At 52.9% G+C, this 18,786-nt stretch overlaps 1 protein-coding gene, 1 long non-coding RNA gene and 1 other non-coding gene across 9 annotated transcripts in view; all 3 read left to right on the plus strand.

The window, feature by feature from the left end:
- Positions 1 to 432: 432 nt before the first annotated feature.
- LOC124512542 (uncharacterized) lies at positions 433 to 2,646 on the plus strand. Its single transcript, XR_006962143.1, has 3 exons — positions 433 to 805; positions 1,620 to 1,789; positions 2,542 to 2,646. It is a non-coding gene; the product is annotated as an uncharacterized LOC124512542 (long non-coding RNA).
- On the plus strand, positions 1,067 to 1,341 carry LOC124512702 (small Cajal body-specific RNA 13). The gene has a single exon (XR_006962219.1). It is a non-coding gene; the product is annotated as a small Cajal body-specific RNA 13 (non-coding RNA).
- A 13,494-nt stretch (positions 2,647 to 16,140) lies between the features above and the next one.
- SYNE3 (spectrin repeat containing nuclear envelope family member 3) overlaps positions 16,141 to 18,786 on the plus strand; it is a 104,080-nt gene continuing 101,434 nt past the window's right edge. For 6 of the 7 annotated variants that reach the window (XM_047080157.1, XM_047080155.1, XM_047080160.1 and 3 more), the window contains exon 1: positions 16,951 to 17,021. The gene's annotated coding sequence lies outside the window, so the exon portion shown is untranslated. Of the gene's footprint in view, positions 16,158 to 16,950; positions 17,022 to 18,786 lie in introns of those variants that run through there. The other variant, XM_047080156.1, reaches the window with a different exon arrangement.

Below are 18,786 nucleotides of genomic sequence, written 5' to 3' on the forward strand. Positions count from 1 at the left end.
CTTAAGCCCGCATCCTACAGCCCTTACTATTGGCCGCTGGCAATCGCTTTGTCAGTTGATTGGAGAGAGTGAATGTCCATCAGGGTCACGCTCCAAGGCGAGGAGAGGCGAAACCAGAGGGAAGACGACTTCCCTCCGGAGGGTAGACGGGCCTGCTGGGATACTCCCGGATGACTGCGAAAGGCAGTGGGCGGGCTCCGCCGTTCCGCGGCACGCCGGGAAGAGGTCACTTCCTAGGGAAGGTTCCGGTTCCGGCGTAGGCGGTGGTTGAGTTGCCGTGGCAACGCGGTAACCCGGCTCCGGGTTTCCGCGTTAGGGGCGGCGGCGGGGCTGGATCCGGCCTGTGCCCGCCTTTCCCAGCCTGGGTGAGCGACGCCGGTACCTCCGTGCGGCCGCGGCTGAAAGCCGCCGTTCGTGGTGGGAGCGGGGCCGGGGCCGGGCGCTGGGGGCCGGGGCGCCCGCGTCGAAGCGGGCGGCCACGTGTCCCGGCTGTGCCTTGGCCGCGCTGCCCGCGTGGGAGCCGAGGCCCGGACCCGGCCCGGCGGCGCCCGTCTCCGGCGTTCAATTATATCTCGAAAATAACTTTTAAAATTGTGTAACGTGCTCTCGTGTGCATATCCCTTACGGGTTTGGGGCTTCGTGGACTTTGCAGCCCGCCTCAGTCCTTTGTTGCCTAGGGAGCCACGAGGGAATTGGTTCCCTGGACAAACGTTTTCTGAGCGGGTGCTGCGTGCTAGGCACGGTGCCTGCGCGGGATGCCCGGACTTGGTGCCCAGAGATCGTCAGCGGGAGAAGTGAGAAGCAGGTACAAAGCAGGGTGCGGGTACAGAGAGGAGGGCAGAAGGCCTCCCGGGCTCGTTGCTTTCTCAGTTTTCCATTGTACTTAGTGCACCTTGAAATATATATTCGCTAGCTCGTCTAGTGACTCCCCCCTCCCCTTCCCGGCACTGGACTTTATTCACTACTGTAGCCTCAGTTCCTAGAACGGAGCTTGAGACGTGGCAGGTGCTCCTGTTGGTGGAATGAGCGATTCGGGGAGATCGGGACTCACGTGAAATCGAGACGTGATCTGTAGTCTTGGAGCCGCCCTGGGTTGGTGGTACCCTAGAGCACACCAGACTTGCAGAAAAAGCATACTCCAGAGGAAGCTGAGGCATGACTGCTCAAGTGCCAGCCGTTCTATGTGCAATTTTCCTCTGATAGTTCCTGGGTGCTGTTGCCACGGTGATAATGACCGCGCCGTGTCATTATCTATCGACCGACAGCAAGAGAAGCCTTGCAGTCGAGATATTGTTTAACAGACAGAGTGGTTTCTGTTGGACACTGAGTACTGCTACATTTTTTTTTAACCTTACGTATTTTAAAAATGGTTTCGAGAGGTGACCTGTCTTGGAGGTTCTCAACTTTAAAATCAGAAAACGAGGACATGCTGGTAACAAGTAATCTTGCAACCATTCTGCCTGAAACTGGGACCCTAGTGAATTGAGAATAAACTCAAGATATTCCTCAGAAGTGCTTGTCCCTGACATATTTATTTCATCCTTATTGACGGTATGGATATGTGATAGTTTTCTGACATTGATCTGCTTCTTACAGAATCCTTTCCCCCCCCACCCCAGCTTCATGGATTCCAGGTAAATCGGAGGAGCAAGCATCATGAACAGAAGTATGTACAGGAAATGCGGTGGTGCTGAAGCCTAAGCGATGTTGCAGAAGTCCAGGACCTGGTGCGCTTACCAGTTGGGAATGTATTATTTCCCAAATCACCTAATTTTTCCTCATGCTTACAGTAAGTTGGGTTTTTTAAATAAATAAATAGATTAAAAATATAAAAATATAAATATATATTTATATATATATAAACATATATATTTTTATATATTGGTATTGTATTGGTATATATATTGGTATATATATGTATGTGTGTGTATGTGTGTGTGTGTGTATATATATATATATATATATATATGTAATTTGTTCCTGCAAAGCTAAAACTGTTCACTGCCTCCACGAAACTGACCTGTTTCTGTGTTGACTGGAATAGGGAGAAAAATTCGCAGACTTCTCTTCTGAGGATCTAGGGACGTAGAACAATAATGCGAGGTGGCACATCTCTTACCTAGTATGTAGCATTGGCTTGGAAGCTTAGATGTCTTTCTTACTGTCAGACGTTTTATTGAGAACACAGCTGTCATCATAAGATTACAAGTAAACCCTGAGCAGGAAGAATACCTGGCCTGCGTTCTGGGAACTTACAGTAAGTCGAGTTGCTGTGGGCAGTAGAGCATAAGAACACAGGTGAAACCTAAGGATATGAGAGAGCATGTCTGTGTTCATTCAGAACACTCGGTGGGGTGGCTTTGATAGCACGGTCAAGGGCAAGATAAATCTAAACTTTTGGGTTAGGCATCGCAACCAAAGAAATTAAAACAATTTGAAGTTTTTAATAAAGCAGCCCAAAATACAAAATTTTATGGATGTTGAACATACTCCTTTCTGTCTTTGATTTAAAGCCACCCTTATACTCTGGTTTCTCTTCAGATCGAATAAATCTTTCGCCTTCTAAAACCACCATTGAGGGCGCTTGGGTGGCTCAGTCAGTTGAGCGTCTGACTTGATTTCAGCTCCTGTCACGATCTCTCGGTCCGTGGGTTCGAGCGCCACGTTGGGCTCTGCGCTGGCAGCACGGAACCTGCTTTGGATTTTCTGTCTGCGTCTCTCTCTGCCCCTCCCCTGCTCACGCTCTATCTCTCCTTCTAAATAAATAAACACTTAAAAAAATAAAAAATGAAACCACTCTTGGAGTATTGCCTCCAAACATTGTGATTTAAAGAAACGAAGAAGGTGGTATGTGAGATATTTCTTCCAAAGCATCAAACTCTCATGTATGATTTGGCATTTTATTTTTGAGGTGTTTCTTTAGAAATCTGTTCTATTAATGCCTGAATCACTATATTGTACACCTGAACCTGATTTAAAACTATACATTGACTATACTGGAATTAAAAGCAAAACTATTTTCTATAATGAAAACATGACAAAAACCGTTGTCAGAAATCTGCTTTTATGCTCCAATGTATTTTGGGCGTTTTGAGCACGTAAGTCAATTATCTTTATCAGTTCGTGATGTCTCCCATGTGAACATTAGTAGAAGGTGGAGGTGGGAAGTACACAGAAAGTTATTTAAATCCTGGGATTTTGGTCACAAAATGTAATTAGACCACAAACTAAATAATCGTGCCATGTATAAACATGCTGGCTCAGGCATCCTAAAAACGTTTTTCTCTCTGTGCTTATTTATAGATAAAGTTTTACTGTGTTTCGCACAATCTCTGCTTTCTACCCAGCCCTCCAAAAGCAAATTCAACATTGAACCTATGGTTACAAACCTTAACAAAGTTGAGCTAGTTTCTTCCCATATATCAGCCCTAAATGAAGAGTCCAGATTGTTGAACCTAAGACAATACGTTTTCTGAACGCTCAGCAGATCAGCGTTTCCAACTTCAGGTCTTAAGGTCCCTGCTTTATTCTTGCAAAGAAGGTGTGTTTCTATGCATAGGACAGGTGATACAGACATGTTGGTCTAAGCCGGCCAGAACATTCTGTAAGTGTCATTTTAAGAGAAAAGTGGCTGTTTGAGCCACCAGACATGCCTCAGCTAAAGTAAAATAGCATCTGAGACCCCGAGTTCCACAGTCATGAGCTGGAACCTGAACCCTTTCGCTGTGGGGCACGGAACGAGTATCCAGTAAGTTTAGAGCATCAGTGTGACCATGGAATTAAGTGGTTTCCCCAGCCGCCCTAAAAATAATGGAAAGTACGAGAAACCAAGACAATGCCCAGCCCTCTGAGAGAATTTTTGCTAATCCCTAATGCCAGACAGAAACGCCTTTGGGGATTCCTAACCTCTATTTGACAAGACAGCTGGTTTTATAAATACTTCTCTGGCCATGGGAGTGGCCTCAGTTTTTCTAATCTCTGTTTCCCACATCTCGTGGGCTCAGCCTCGAGTCAGGGAGGAAGGCCTCATTAGGACCCACCTCTACTGGTCCTGCTCTCCTCTGGGTGAAATGAAGAGAAACGGTGCGCTGTAAATTGGGTTAAGTTTAGTCCGGAACGGACGGGGAGACGCCTTCCCTGAAGAAGCATGCGTGGAAAGCTTGGATGCCACAGCAGAACCTGCTTCCCTCCTGGGATTTGGAATGTAGAGGTGTGACGTCACCGAGACGGGTTCCTTCTCGGCACTTTCCACCCCTTCCCACCTTCCCCTTCCCGGGTTTGTGAAAATTACGTTTGCGGTGTCTGTGAAGGTTTACGCTGATTTCAAGATGTCTCTGTATGACGGCTGCAGAGTTTTAAGGCCTCGATCTGTACTCTGTTCCTGTGCTTCAGAACATTCGCCGCCCCCACCCCCTGCCCCCAAATAATATCGTCTTGCATGTGTCGTGTACCGTTTTGTTCTTTCTGTGTACGTGAACTCATTTGATCTGTTCGTTATCCCTAGGATAATGGTGCTGGGACGTTGCGGTCCCCAAATTACGTTCTCCAGTATTTGTTGATCACATCTTTTTGGCAGACTCCAGCACTTTGGGTTCCTCTATGTGCTTGTTGCCTTGAAAGCACTTTTTTTTTTTTATTTTACTGCTGAATCATAGCCTCACAAGCAAGTCCCGCAGAAAATCAAATATTCCTGAATTATCTTTGCTGCATGTGTATATATTGGATACAGATGTGATTTTTTAGACGCCCTGAAACTAAAATGGCAACAGTTTCACTCCAAAAATCCAATGAAAGAAAATATCAACGTGGCTGTTCAGTTCAGAAGCGCTGTGCTCCTTTGTCCTCATGCTGCTGTTACGCAGTGAGGACCGAACTTGGGAGTAGCCCTTTAAAATGACACATATTTAAAAAAAAAAAAAAAGGGACACATATGCTGGACTTTGTTGAGAACCTCATTTTATTCAGAGGCAAAGAACCCAAATCATAACCTCCTATAAGGTAATAGTAAGAATAAAGTGATGGGGCACCTGGGTGGCTCAGTCAGTTAAGCATCTGACTTGATTTTGGCTCAGGTCATGATCTCATGGTTTGTGGGCTCGAGCCCCATGCCGATAGCGTGGAGCCTGCTTGGGATTCCCTCTCCCTGCCCCTCCCCTGTGCTCTCGCTCTCTCTCAAAATAAACATTAAAGAAAAAGAAGTAATCAGGAACCGTGTTAAGACGAGATTAAAAGTGATAAAACAGGGGCACTTGGGTGGCTCCGTTGAGCGTCCAACCCATGATTTCATCTCAGATCATGATCCCAGGGTCATGGGATCAAGGCCCTCGTCAGGCTGCGTGCTGAGTGTGGGGCCTGTTTAAGATTCCCTCCCTCTCTCCCCCCCTCCACCCCATCCCCTGGTCACTCTCTAAAATATATTTTTGAAAAGTGATAAAAAAAAATCTTGATTAATCTTGAGATAAAAGAATCTCAACCATTTAATGAAATTTTTCATCTTTTGCATTATGTGCCTTTTTTTTTTTTTTTTTTTTTGCCAGCAGATATTTTCCATAAGCTCAAACTGCTAACTATATTCCAACAGCTTCTGAGAAGCTGCCTGGACCCCAGACTGTGGAGAGCAAGGAGCCAGTGCTGTTGTGTGTCAGACCTGTTACGAGGATTTATCTGTTAGCAGAAGGTTATGTCTCCCTCTGATGATCACTGAGGTTGAGGCCAGATGAACATAGAGAAAATTTTCATTGTTTTCTCTTGAATGACTGCTAAGACGTTTTGCCAAGACCACAAATACTCTCCGATGAGTCAGAATTGCACTTTGTACTTGAGCCTTTGAGTCTGAACCCATGCCCTCGAAATTAAATCTTGCCATCACAGCGATCCAGTTCCGGCCTTCTGCAACCATCCAGCCAGCCAAGGAAGGGAAATTCACCCAGGGTTTGACAGAGGAAGGGGGTGGGGTGGGAATGGGAGGAGACATTCATTAACTGTTCGATTTCCTTTACAGAGAAAAAGTGGAGGATTTTAAGTAATCCCCCCCCTTTTTTTTTTTTTGCTTTTATGGCCGGAAAGATCCCTTTTGTTAATTCTAAACTTTATACATTCTGAAAGTGTAGCCTACCGAGATATAATTAATTGACATCAAATTTCTGTACGTGGGAGCTTCAGAGTTTCAGGAAAAGACTGTATGAGAAACCAGTTATACTCTGTAAGAGAAAAAAAGGAGAAGTGCTTTGCAAAAATTGAGTGACCAAGAGTCGTGTATGAAAAGCCTTGGGCAGAAGGTGACATATTTCAGGCCCGCCACCCTCTGCAGCTACACAAGCAGCTGACCTGGCATTCTCACTTCTGCGGCGGGGGGGGGGGGGGGGGGGGGGCGGGGGGGGCCTGTATCTGTGCAGCCCTGTCTGTGTGAGCCGGGTCGGGGTTGGGGGCGAGAGACCCCCACTGGTTCATCTCGTTTCCTCCCATGCAGCTGCAGCCCGGTGACAGTTCACACATCCCGCTGGCCGGCTGGCTGGGGACGGGGTCAATATGATCACCTTTTACTTGAAGGGATTTTTGCTCGTGTTCAAAAGTAACACACGTCTTTCAAAATCATTCTTTCTGTCTTTTGAGAAACTTGGAGCTCTTCCCTAGTGCCTGCCTTTCCCGGCAAGGCAGGTAGGGGGCACTAGTCCTTCTAGGAAGCCGGGGCAGTAAGAGCCAATACCTGCCGTCCCTGTCCCTGCACTGAGTGTCTGGGAAGTCTTCTGCTGGCCGGATTTTTGGAAGAGCCCCTCCGTCCTGCCAAGGCCTGCTTTTGTTTTAGGGAAGGCCTAGCTTGCTTACTTTTCTCCCATTACAGCCACAACGCATGAGAAGCAGTAAACTTGCAAGGCTAACGCTAAATGCAGGAGGAAGCAAGGACTACAAGGCCAACAGGGGATTGTAAAAATTAAGAAGCCAAAGCCGACCGTCTTTGGGATTTGTTTTAAAGCAGCATTCAGGGAGCATTTGATGTGAGTGGGGCCAACAGCCCTCACATGGCACTATGCCTTGAGCGTTAGAGCCTGGTATAAAAATTCCAAGTCACCAAGAAAAGACTTACGATCCATGTGCTTTGGTGAAGAAGTCAAGGAAACATAGCATATATGAGGTTGCCAGCACAAATTATACACACTGGCTTTCTTAAAGGGGCGATGGTAAAAAACCAGAATACTTTCTTCCTTCATTATGCCAGATAAACAATATTATCGTCCTTCGGTTATGTACCTCCTTTTAGTCCATGGTAAGCCCCTTAGAAATACTCCGTTGAATTAGATGGTGAGGGATTGAATGCTATGGGCGTACAGTTGGGTCTTTCTAAACCGCGAACCAACTGTCGGGCTTAAGAGAGCTCAGCTAACAGCAGGCCTGCAGATGGCCGTCCATACAATGGTTTAAACAGTGTCGTAGCGTGCAATCCAGGAGGCAAACTTGGAGGCGTCAAAGAACATTACCACTGCGTGTCCTATGGCCCAGCCCCGTTTTCTCGCTGTTGGGGGCCAAACCCTTCAGGGGTTTTGTACGGATTATGGTGGTGGTGGTGGTTGTTGCTGTTTTCCTGCTCCCCTCCCCCGCCAGCTGACCATCAGCTTCTGGTGTGACAAAATTCATTATTTTGCCCCCCAGTCCTTAGCACTCAGTACACGCTCCATGCATAATTCTGAAGCGAAGAACCCGCACCACAGTGAGCGATACAGGACAGTATCTCAGAAGTCCCAAATTGCATGAAACTCACACTGCCGACCACCGATGCCATAGGATGTGAAGACACATCCCCCCCAGGGATGCTAAGCAGGGTTCAGTGGTCAGCAAGACACTCCCGCTCCCCAGGGCCTCACAGCCAGATGGCGGGGACAGATGCAAGAATGTTCCGGTGCTGGTGCCGGTGGACCCCGGCAGGGCAGTGAGTCAGCGCCTCTGGGACCAGAGAAAGCTTGGTAGAGGGGTCGGCACTTGAGCTGAGTGTTGAAAGAGGGGTGAAGAGCCGCTGTTTGAAAAAGGAAGGATGGTCCAGGAGAGGAAGCATCCCCGGCAAAGGCACGGAGGTCCGAGCTCGCTCTGGGGCGAGGAGGACCCGTGGACCTAGCTGAGGGGCTCGGATCTCCTCCCCAGAGTGAGAGAAGGTCACGGAAAGAGTGTAAGCTGCGGAGCTCTGGAGAGTTCCCCCTGGCGGGCACGTTGAACATGAAAAGGAGGTGGCAGGGTGGCAGAGGGGGGCCAGGAAGGCACCGGGGTGAGCAGAGGGCACCAGTGTGAGGGTTTCCCTGAGGATTTGGTGACTGGCTGGGAAGAAAAGCCAGGGCCTTGGGCTTATCCCCGGGTTTCTGGCACAGCAGCTGCTGTCTCCTTACTGAGGCTTGGGATACAGGGGAGGAGGGGGGGATCGGAGGGCGAGTTGTGAATTGCTTTCGGACATTCAGAGGGGACTCGAAATCATTAAGTTGTACCTAAAATATGGGGGCACAGAGGGCGCCTGGGCGGCCCGGCCGGTTAAGCGTCCGACTCTTGGTTTCGGCTCAGGTCACCATCTCCTGTCTCGTGAGACCGAGCCCCGCATCGGGTTCTGCGTTGACAGTGCTGAGCCTCCTTGGGGGTTCTCTCTCTTCTCTCTTTCTCTCTGTCCGTCCCATGCTCACTTGCTCTCTGTCTCAAATAAGTAAAAACTTAAAGATTAAGTTAAAATGAAATAAAAGACAACGTGGGAGCACAACACTCAGTCTATTGCCTCTACAGGTCTGGGCCTGATGGCTGGAGATTTGGGCGGGGAGAACAAGAAAGGGAGCTGCAGAAGAAATTGGGGAAGGTGTGCAGTCAGGAAAGAGCAGGTCATGGGACTGAAAAGGAGGCAGGTGGCAGAGAGGGCACAAAGGACCCAAGTGTCGCCTGGATCTGGTGACCGAGGTGAGCATGGTTGGGGGCTGGAGCGGCCGGGGTGTTCCCTGGACCTCTCAGGGTCTCTGGAACACGGAGCCAGGCCAGGGGGTGTGGAAAGTGACTTCTGGCTGTCATCCCCGCGCGGACGTGCAAACTCAGAGTCTGTAAACCGAGCAGACAGGCCCCGGCGCTTTTGCCCAGAGTCGGCAGTGGCACGAGCAAACATTTCAGTGTGGATGGTGAACAGCCTTGACTCCCGAGGCGCCGTGCCAGCAAGGGCCTTTCTGGAACACCCGAGGACACCAAAAACGCCGTGTGCGCGGGGCTGCCTCTGCCTGCCGAGTGTGGCCTTTTCATCAGCCGGGAGGGCGCACGGAGTGGCACTCGCCGTTCCTCTCTGCATGCCAGCTCCACAACACCAAAGAAGAAACTGAGGAGGAGAGTTCTTTCAAATCTTAGGCCAAGTGCACCTCCTGCAGCAGCGGGAACTTGCGAGCAGACCGTCTAGAAAGCGCTCCTTCTGCGAGTCTGCGGTCAGCCGTTTGCTGCAGGATCCTTTTTTGTTTTTGTTTTTGTTTCCTTTGCGGCAAGAGCCTAATGCTTTGTGCATGAGGCCCTGCTGGGGAACATCTTGGGCCATCGAGAACTGTCCCCAAGAGCAGCAGGGTTTCGCACAGAGCCCGGACCTGCCGCTCAGGCACAGGGCCCCCCAGGGTGGGCCGCTCCCCTGCTGATGGAGGGGGCGACGCGGAAGCCCCGCCCGGGAGCCTGGGTTCCGCTGCCCCGACACCAGTGCCAAGGCCACGCCCCCGCGTGCCTGCCAGGCGGGGCCCAGAGGCCTCCCGGCTTCCTGGGCATGCTGCCTATCGCACAGGACCTCTATGTTATGGCCTGCCCAGCACAGCCGAGCCCGCTGAAAAGCAAGCCGAGAACACTTCGGCAGGTCACAAAAACGTGTCTCCAGGGGGCAAAAGAATGAAAGATTTCTCTTGCCCCCGCAGCGGAGAAGTCTTCCCGACTCACAGCCTCTTCCTGAGCTGGCTTCTGTCCTCAAGTTTTGTTTGCAAGCATCGTAATTGCAGGATCTAATTTCCCACAATAGCACACATTTGCACAGAAAACGAGTCCGTGGCACATTCTCGTCATCCTGACGCTCATGGACAGCTCCTGCAGGGAAGACAGGGCGAAACTGGCCCCGCTTTCTAGATGTGGAGACAGTGTGGGGGCGGGGTGGGGGGGTACACGGCCCAGCAGGGTTAGCCAGCGGGGGTGGGGGGGGGACGCAGAGCCCAGAGGGACCCCACGTCGTCGGGAGATTCTCACCCAGCGAGCCCTTCATGCTGCCCGCCCACCCCAGGGCTGGCAGCAAGGGTGCCCTCAAGGCTGCATTTCGTTTTCAAAACGAAAGCAGACAAATAAGCCAGGTTGCTCGCATCCTGTCGCTTAAGCCAAAACGATGAAGTCGTAAAGGCGAGTGGTCGTGGACGCTGTGACGGAAGACAAATCACACCCCTCGTACGTTTAGCAGCCACGGAGAGAGCCAAGTGTGGACATGGCTTTTGTGGTATACAGCGATTCAGAAAACACGAAAGCACGTTATCTGAAATGCACTCAGCCAGCCTGGGTGTTTTATGGTATAAAGCTGGGAGTTTGATGCATTTCTTGCCGCTCACACAGGTAATCAACATAACCAGAGCATTCAGTCCTGCTGTTTATGTGCGCACACACGGAGCGGACTTCTAGGCTGGTCCTTGCCTCTCACAGCAGACACACACACACACACACACACACACACACACACACACACACAGAGAACAGGCTTCCAGGCTGGTGCTTTGCAGGGTTGTCACCTGTTACTAAAGCTGGTGCCGTTCTTTCCAAAGCACTTTAAGTTTTCATCTATAACCTTGACCCCTAAGGAATTCATCACACCAGGGAAGCCAGAGTTTAACATTTCAGGTTCAACGTAACTCTGTGTAAAAATATACCCTAACAAATGGGTGGGAATTGAATCATGACCAGGAAATGGTCCTCCGCCGTTCCTACCAGACAGACAGAATCCACAGCGATTGAGTGTGGCTCTGTACCCTAGATGGGTCATACGATAGCTGTGTGATGACGGGCAAGTTATTACCCTCTCTATTCCATCATTTGTAGAATCGGTTAATAGTAGCCACCCTAGAGGGTCGTGATTGGGGCGCCTGGGTGGCTCAGTCGGTTGAGCATCTGACTTTGGCTCAAGTCATGATCTCACGGTTCATGAGTTCGAGCCTTGGGCTCTATGCTGACAGCTCTAGGGTCGTGATGAGGAGCAAGTGAGTTAATATGAGTAAAGGCTTAGTACCGTGCTTGGCACGTAGTAAGCCCTTAATCAGTGTTAGGTATCATCATTACCCAGAACGCCTTCCCCCAGACACTTGGGCCTTCACTCCTCCCATTTCTGGATTCCTCTAAGGTTCAATTCTGTACCGCGCAGCCTAGCATTTGATAACGTGCGGTGCTGTCTTGTTATTTCAGTGTCATTTCAATGTCTGAGTCTCACTGTTGCTCCCTCGATAGATGGCAAGTTCCCGATGGTAGGAACCGCGTAGTTTGCTTCTGCCGGATTTCCACAACTCACAGCCCAGTCCGGGGCAACCGCCGCACACATAAACATCCCAGGAGCGTGCGCATCACTGTAAGCAAGTGGGAACCCACCTGGTGGTGCGGCATTACGGACGGGTACTACAACCAACAGCTGAAACACCCAGTGGGAAGACTTCTATTGACCCCCCAAACCCGTACTGAATGTTGACAGCTGCTCTACTCACAATAGCCCCAAACCGGAGACAACCCAGTTGCCCTTCAGCAAGTGAGTGGCTAGACAAACAGTGGTCCGTCCGTGGCATGCAATGGAGGGGTACGAACTCTTGGTACAGAAACACTCCGGAAGAATCGCCAGTGAATTCTGCTGAGTGAAAGTAGCCAATCGCCAAAGGTTACACACCGTATGATTCCATTAACGTGCTATTCTTGAAATGGCAAAATTATAGAAATGCGAATGGATTAATGGTTGCCAGGGGTGAGAGAGGGGATAAGAGTGGGGGAAACACCTGCATTCTGATGGTGTCAGCCTCAACATCCTGGTTGTGATTCTGTGCTACGTAGGTAATGTCTTTTTTGCAAGACATTACCATTGGGGGAAACTGGGGAAAAGGTACAGGGATCATTCAGCCTAGTTTATTACCACTGCATAATCTACAATTATCTCCAAATCAAAGGTTTAATTAAAAAAAAAAAACCACTTATGGGGCGCCTGGGTGGCTCAGTCGGTTGAGCGCCCGACTTCAGCTCAGGTCATGATCTCGCGGTTCGTGAGTTCAAGCCCCGCGTCAGGCCCTGTGCTGACAGCTCAGAGCCCGGAGCCTGCTTCGGATTCTGTGTCTCCCTCTCTCTGCCCCTTTCCCACTCATGCTCTGTCTCTCAGAAAATGAATAAATGCTAAAAAAATTTTTTTTTAAAAAACCGCTATGGTGTTCCTAGAAGAAGCAGAAAGACTAGATACGGTGGCCCATGGATGGGAGAAATATATAGCAAGCCTCTTCTAGAAAGATTTTATTTTTTAGGAGTGAAGTTTGTCGATTGTACTTGACATTTTGTCTCTGTTAGTACTTAATCCTTGGAATATATTAACAGTCGTAATACGATTAAAATTCACACAGTTTTTTATTATTTTTTAAAATTTATTTCGAGAGAGAGAGAGAGAACGTGTGAGCACGAGAGGGGCAGAGAGAGAGAGGGAGAGAGAAAGAATCCTAAGCAGGCTCTGCACCATCAGTAAGGAGCCTGACTCTGGGCTCGAACTCACGAACCACGAGATCATGACCTGAGCTGAAATGGAGTCCGATGCTTAACCGACTGAGCCACCCAGGTGGCTCAGGTTTTTTTTTGTTTTTTTTTTTTAATTTTTTTTTTTTCAACGTTTATTTATTTTTGGGACAGAGAGAGACAGAGCATGAACGGGGGAGGGGCAGAGAGAGAGGGAGACACAGAATCGGAAACAGGCTCCAGGCTCTGAGCCATCAGCCCAGAGCCTGACGCGGGGCTTGAACTCTCACGGACCGTGAGATCATGACCTGGCTGAAGTCGGACGCTTAACCGACTGCGCCACCCAGGCGCCCCCAGGTGGCTCAGGTTTTAAACTGAGAGGAGTAACCGGGAGGTGATCCTGCTCCAACTCCCTCATTTCCAGATTCAGAAACTCAGAAGTGGCCCAACGTTACACAACTAAGTAGCAACATTAACCACGCCTGTGTTTCCAACACACTCTGTGTCTTTATTTTATAAAAGCAGCACAGTTCGTGTGTGTAGACGGGTGTCCTGAATTATTCCAGTTCCCATACTTGGTGCCTGATAGGACTCGTGGCCCTCCAGCAGGGGTGTCCCTTTCCAGTTACAGGGTGGCTGCTGCTGGTGGGGTCACCAACGTACTCTGAGAACGATCCAGGCTGGTGTCCCCCCCCCCCCCAACCCGCTACAAGCACATGATAGGACCAGAGTGGGAAGGGACGGAAGAGCACTCAGAGAGCTGGCTAGAAAGAAAACAGAGGACGAAGCCGCTGAGAGCAGAGCCAGGATGAGAACAGCTCTCCTGCCCAGCTCAGGGCTTCTCTGAGGAGGCACCCCAGAAACGGCCACCCCCGTGCGAGCTTTTCATCGCCCTGCGGCCAATGGGACCGACTTAAGTCATCATGAGGGGAAAGCCAGGCTAGAGACAGAGAAGTGGCAACAGAGGTTTCCGGAGCACCAATTACCACGTGGGACCCTGGGCAGGGCCCCTCCTTCCTGCCCCCTTGCCTCAGTTTACTCACTCATACAACAAGAGGTTTGGATGAGCCCGGAGAGCCCCTCCAGCTTTTGTTCTAAGCTTCTCACGGAGACCGAACACACAGACAACTAAAAATCACGCCTGCAGAACAAGACTTGTACGGATCGCGGTGGAGGCAAGCTAAGGAACCGCCAAGGCGTAACAGACCTGGATCGGTTCCCCCGGCTCAGTGAGTCGGCCCCCGCTTCCCCACGGGTGGCGGTGGCGATGTTGGCTGCAGGGAAGAGAGGTGGGGGGAAGGAGCAGAAATTTCACTTTTTGGGAGACATTTTGTACGTTACACAAACAGCCCCCGCCCGCCAAGTGAGTCAGAATTTCCGAATGGCATAATTTTAGGGCCTTCTTGTGGTTCCCTCTCTGGGCCACTTCTGAAAGGGAGGCCTCAGGGCGGGGTTTCCTGTGCTCAATTCCAGAGATGACAGAGGGGCTCTCCCCCACCGCCCTTTGCCAGAATTTTCTTTCCAGATCAGTTTTCGTTTCCACGAATTTCTCTAGCAGCGGGTGATGCTGAACACGAGGTGAAGACTTCATAGCCCTCCGAGTTGCCCACTCCCCCTTTCTCCCGCACCGATTCCTCAAGGCTTTCCCCTCCGGCGTGGGCTACTTTGGAGTGGCCAAGGACTGCCGCAGAATTCGCAAAAAACAAGGCCCTGTTTTTTACGACAGGCTTAAGAAAAGCGATGGGAGAGCGTTCTCACAAATCCCCAAGCCCGGTAAAGCTAAAGATAATAACTGATGACAATAAACCTACTAATATGTGCCCAGCATTTTGCAGCTTCTGCATATTTTTTTTATCACATCTATTTTCACCTATGGAATATTATTGCTATCTCCACTTAAGAGATGAGAAAACTAAGGCTCTACGAGGTTGCATGGCTTGCTAGGGTTCATTCAGGAAAGTAGCAGAGCCGGGTCCCGAATGCGGGTCTGGAAGGTTTGAAGCCGGTGCTCTGCGCTCTCTAAGCACCTCACGGCCCCGTTCAGGAGACAGCCCCCTGGACACGGAATCCTTGCACGGTGACTTCCTCCTCCCGGGGGGGGGGTCCTACTCCGTGCCTCCCTCTCCATATCCCCAGGGACTAGCACATAGTAGGTGCTCAGGAAACGTTTGATGAAAGACTGAATCGCTGTTTACCAGAACCTGTGGCGATCACGCCATACCCGGAACAGCTCACATGAGCCGGGTGCTCACGCCGTCAGGCGCAGAACCATTCAAGATGGATTCCTGTTATTAGGCCCATTTAACAGAAAGGGAAACCAAGAATGAGTAACGGGCAGAAAGCTGCCAACTCGGGCAGTTTGGTGCCAGGGCTTGAACTCCCTACCCCAACTGTGCCCCGCCATGGCTCACCGCAGGAAGCCGACCGCTGGCGGCCAGCTGCTCTGTCTTTCCAACAGCGCCGGTGGGGCCATCTTCGCGCTCGGGCAAAGCCCCTGACCTCTGTGCGTCTCAGTCTCCACCCTCAGACAGAACCAATTAAGCTTTTCCTAATTACCCAGAAGACCCGTGCAGAGGTGTAATGGGGAGACACACGTGAAAGCCGTGGGGGAAAAGCAAAGAGCGCTATCCAAGCACAGGCATCGCGATCGTAATTGCCCTCTGGGCCTTTCACGTGGCTGTCGTGACCCCAAGGCCGGTGTCAGCGTTTCCGATGGAGTCAAGATGATAATGAGGAACATAATAAGATACCTAGAACAGGTCAAGGGGAAGCAGGGGAGAGGCCCTTTGCTGGCAAGTCCTATGACCCTGTGAATAATCACAGCTTAATGAAGGGAGTCCTGAGCCCTGCCTTAGAAGGTGTGGCTGACACTGGCATTCTAACTCCAGATTGGTCTACCCCAGTGTTAATTCTGGCCTTTGGCATTCTTCTCCTTTGCCCTCAGTTTGGAAAAGACACACACGCGCACGTGCGCGCGCGCACACACACACACACACACACACACACACACACACACACACACCATGACTATCTGGTCCTGTTTTACAACTTAATCTTTCTCTTAGGACACTGATTTTATACTGATTTATTCAACAAATACGGATAGAGGAAAACACCCTCCCGGAAGCAGATTTGGGGCAGCTCCCTAACTCCTCAAGCCCAGCCTCCATTTCCTCATCTGCAAAATGGGCATAGCCACACTTAAGTTGCAAAGCCTGGAGTCCCCGTGGTACATAGTTCCACCAGTTGTGTCCTTAGCGGCTCTCATCCCCACCCAAAGGAGACAGAACCAATCAGGCAAGGATGTAATTAGGCTGACAAGGATCAGGGCTGGGGTGGAGAACAGTTCAAAGAGCCCTAATGCGCTGGGAGCCAAAGGCACAGAGGCAGATAAGATTCAGACAGTCTGCCGTGAGGTTTAAGAGTTGGTGGAGTTGCGGATCAAACGTGGGACGGTAAGCCTGTTGGGCGGCGGTGGGGACAGAAGGGAGACACTTACCAGGGCCTTGCGGTTTGTGAGATATCCAGATTATGCTTTTAATTCACATTCCTTGGGGCTCACCCTCCCTCCCCTCTCCCCCGCAGTCGCTTCCTCTGGACATCCTCGGGGGCTCCCATCTGAGCCCGGGGCCCAGAGAGATCCCCCCCCCCCCCCGCGGTGGCTCCGGGCACTGTGGGGTAGGAGTGGCCGGATGGGGCGCCCCCACTGTCAGGCCAGCTGATAGGTGTCACTTCCTCCTTGGATTTCGCGCCTCCGGGAGGAGTGCCCCTGCCTTTGGCCGCACCTCGGCTCTGAGGGGGGCCAGACCTACCAGCCCCCCCTCGCCTTCTCCCCAAATCTGGACGCCAGAGGATCTCCCTCCCCAGATCCAACTTTCCCCCGGGGGACAGGCAGCTCCGTGCCCTCCCGAGGATGAGACCCAGGCGGAGGCAGGCGGGGGTCCGGGGATCCGGACGGCTCCTGGGCCGGAGGGGGTAGCCCGGGGCGCGGAGCCCGGGGGTGAGGATGGGGAGCCCCCGCGGCGGCGCTCCTTCCCTCGGAGGGGGGCGGTCTGCGATTGGGCGCCGCGAGGCTGGGGCCGTGCGCCGGGGGCCTCCGCCTGGAGCGCGGGGCCGGGCGCGTCCTGCACGGCCCGGCCGGGTGGCACGGCCCCGGGGCGGCTCCCGCGGCGGGTCCCCGAGGGGACTGGGCGGGGCCGGGGGCGAGTGTCCGGCCCCGCCCCGGCCCCGCCCCGCTCCGGAGCCGCCCGGGACGCAGGGAGGAGGGCGGCTGGGCCGGAGCTGCCCGCGGCGCCGCGCTCCTGCACGCTCCGGACCCGGTAAGTGGCGCGGGGCGCGGAGGCCGAGCCGGGGCCGGGAGGGTCGGGGCCGCGGCCCCCGGCCCAGCCCCGACGGGCCTCCCAGGGATCGGGGTCGCCGAAAGTCGAGGGGACCTGGGGAGGCGCGCCCGGCGCGGGGGCGGGGGCCCTGGCGTGACAGCTGCGGGCGGGCGGGTATTTTTAGTTTAAACCTAACCGATCCCTGCCGCCTGCAAAGTCCCCGAGCCTTTCCGCTCCCCAAGCCTGGAGGCGCGGCCCCCAAGAAAAAGCCCCTGAGCCCTGGGCAGCGTGTCCCCGGCGGGCCGGGCGCCGCCTCCAGTCTTCACTCAGCCGCCGCTTGGGGCCAGCGGACCTGTCACCGCGGGCCCGCGCCGCCGGCTGTCCCGGGCCTGGGCAGCAATCGCGGGCATCAATACCCCCTCCTGGCGACCACGCGCTCGCTTCCTAGTGCCTGGGACAGCCCGGAGCGGGCGCGCTGGAGGAGGTTGGGGGGGCGAGTAGCCCCGGACAGCTTCGGGTTCATTCAGACACCTCCCGGCTGTGCCGCTTTGGGCAAGCCGCTCGGCCTCTCTGAGCCTCATCCCACATCTCTCAAGGAGGGCGTAGTGAGGCCAAAGATCTCTTGCGGGGCTGAGCGAGCCCCCAATGGATGCTGACCACCTTTAGGGTCTTCAGATCTTGACTCTAGACAGTGGGCCGGGTGGATGTAACCAGGCAGGCAGCCGGTGGGGGGGGAGCCTGACATGCGAGGGAAGCATGCCCCATCCAGGCGAGTGAGGGCAGGAGGAGACAGTGAGGGACAAGAGACTGCCCTCCCAGAAAAGGGAGTATGTCACAAAATCACTGCCATTCTGAGCTTGGCGGGACGGCCTCCTTCCTCCACCAAGAAGAGAGGAAACAGGCCCAGGGATGGGCAGCGATTTCCCCGGGGGCTGCACGACCGAGAACAGAATCGGGCTCTCTGGAATGGTCAGTCCCTCCCTCCTGCACAGCCAGCAGCCCCCAGGGGTCAGGGGCTGGGAGGCGGGAGGCACGAGCCGATGCCACCGGGCTGTTTTGCTCTGTTTCCCGGAACCGGTCCCCAGCGGGGCTGTCTGACACGTGTGGGTCTGCACATTCCTCAAGCAGGACCTCTCTCTGCTGCCCGACAGCCGCAGCTGTGTCCGTCCGCTGGCCCCAGGGCGCCGTTTTCAGCCAGAGAGGCCCCTCTGAGGGCAGCTGGAGGGGGGAGTGGGCTGGGAACTCCTCCTGTCTTGCTGGGGGTCCCGAGGGGAGGGGTGAGGATCCGGGCTCTGGTTTCTGCCTCAGGGTGCAGGCTGGCCCCCTGCAGACACCCTTCAGGGTGAGTTTGTCTCCATGGGAACAGCCCTGTAGCATAGCTGCTTTGCATGTTCTGTTGCGGCCGCAGACCTGTCTGTGCCTGGGTGCCCCCCCCCCCCATCTCCTGATGCAAAAACCTGGGGCAGGGACAGCTGTGACTGCCGTTCTAGGGAGGTAAGACCGGACAGGTCCAGCACAACCCCCTAAAAGCCTTGGGGCCCCCGAGAGCCAAGAGGACTGAGGGCCTTCCCGTGTTGCCTAGCTGTTGAGAATGGGGGTGGCCACGGTAGATTACCTGGGTCCAGTCCTGCCTTGGCCTTGGCCTTGGCCTTGGCCATGAAAACCTCCCTTCCCCTCTCAGAGTTTCGGTTTTCTTCCCCACGAGAGGGGGAATAACCGTAGCACCCACATCGTGGGTGCCGTGAGCATTCGATGAGACGGTTCA

Source organism: Lynx rufus, unplaced genomic scaffold (assembly GCF_022079265.1).
Source record: "Lynx rufus isolate CCGP_SWC_20201006 ecotype Redwood Valley unplaced genomic scaffold, mLynRuf1.p SCAF_17, whole genome shotgun sequence".
In the NCBI taxonomy this organism is placed as follows: Eukaryota; Metazoa; Chordata; class Mammalia; order Carnivora; family Felidae; genus Lynx; species Lynx rufus.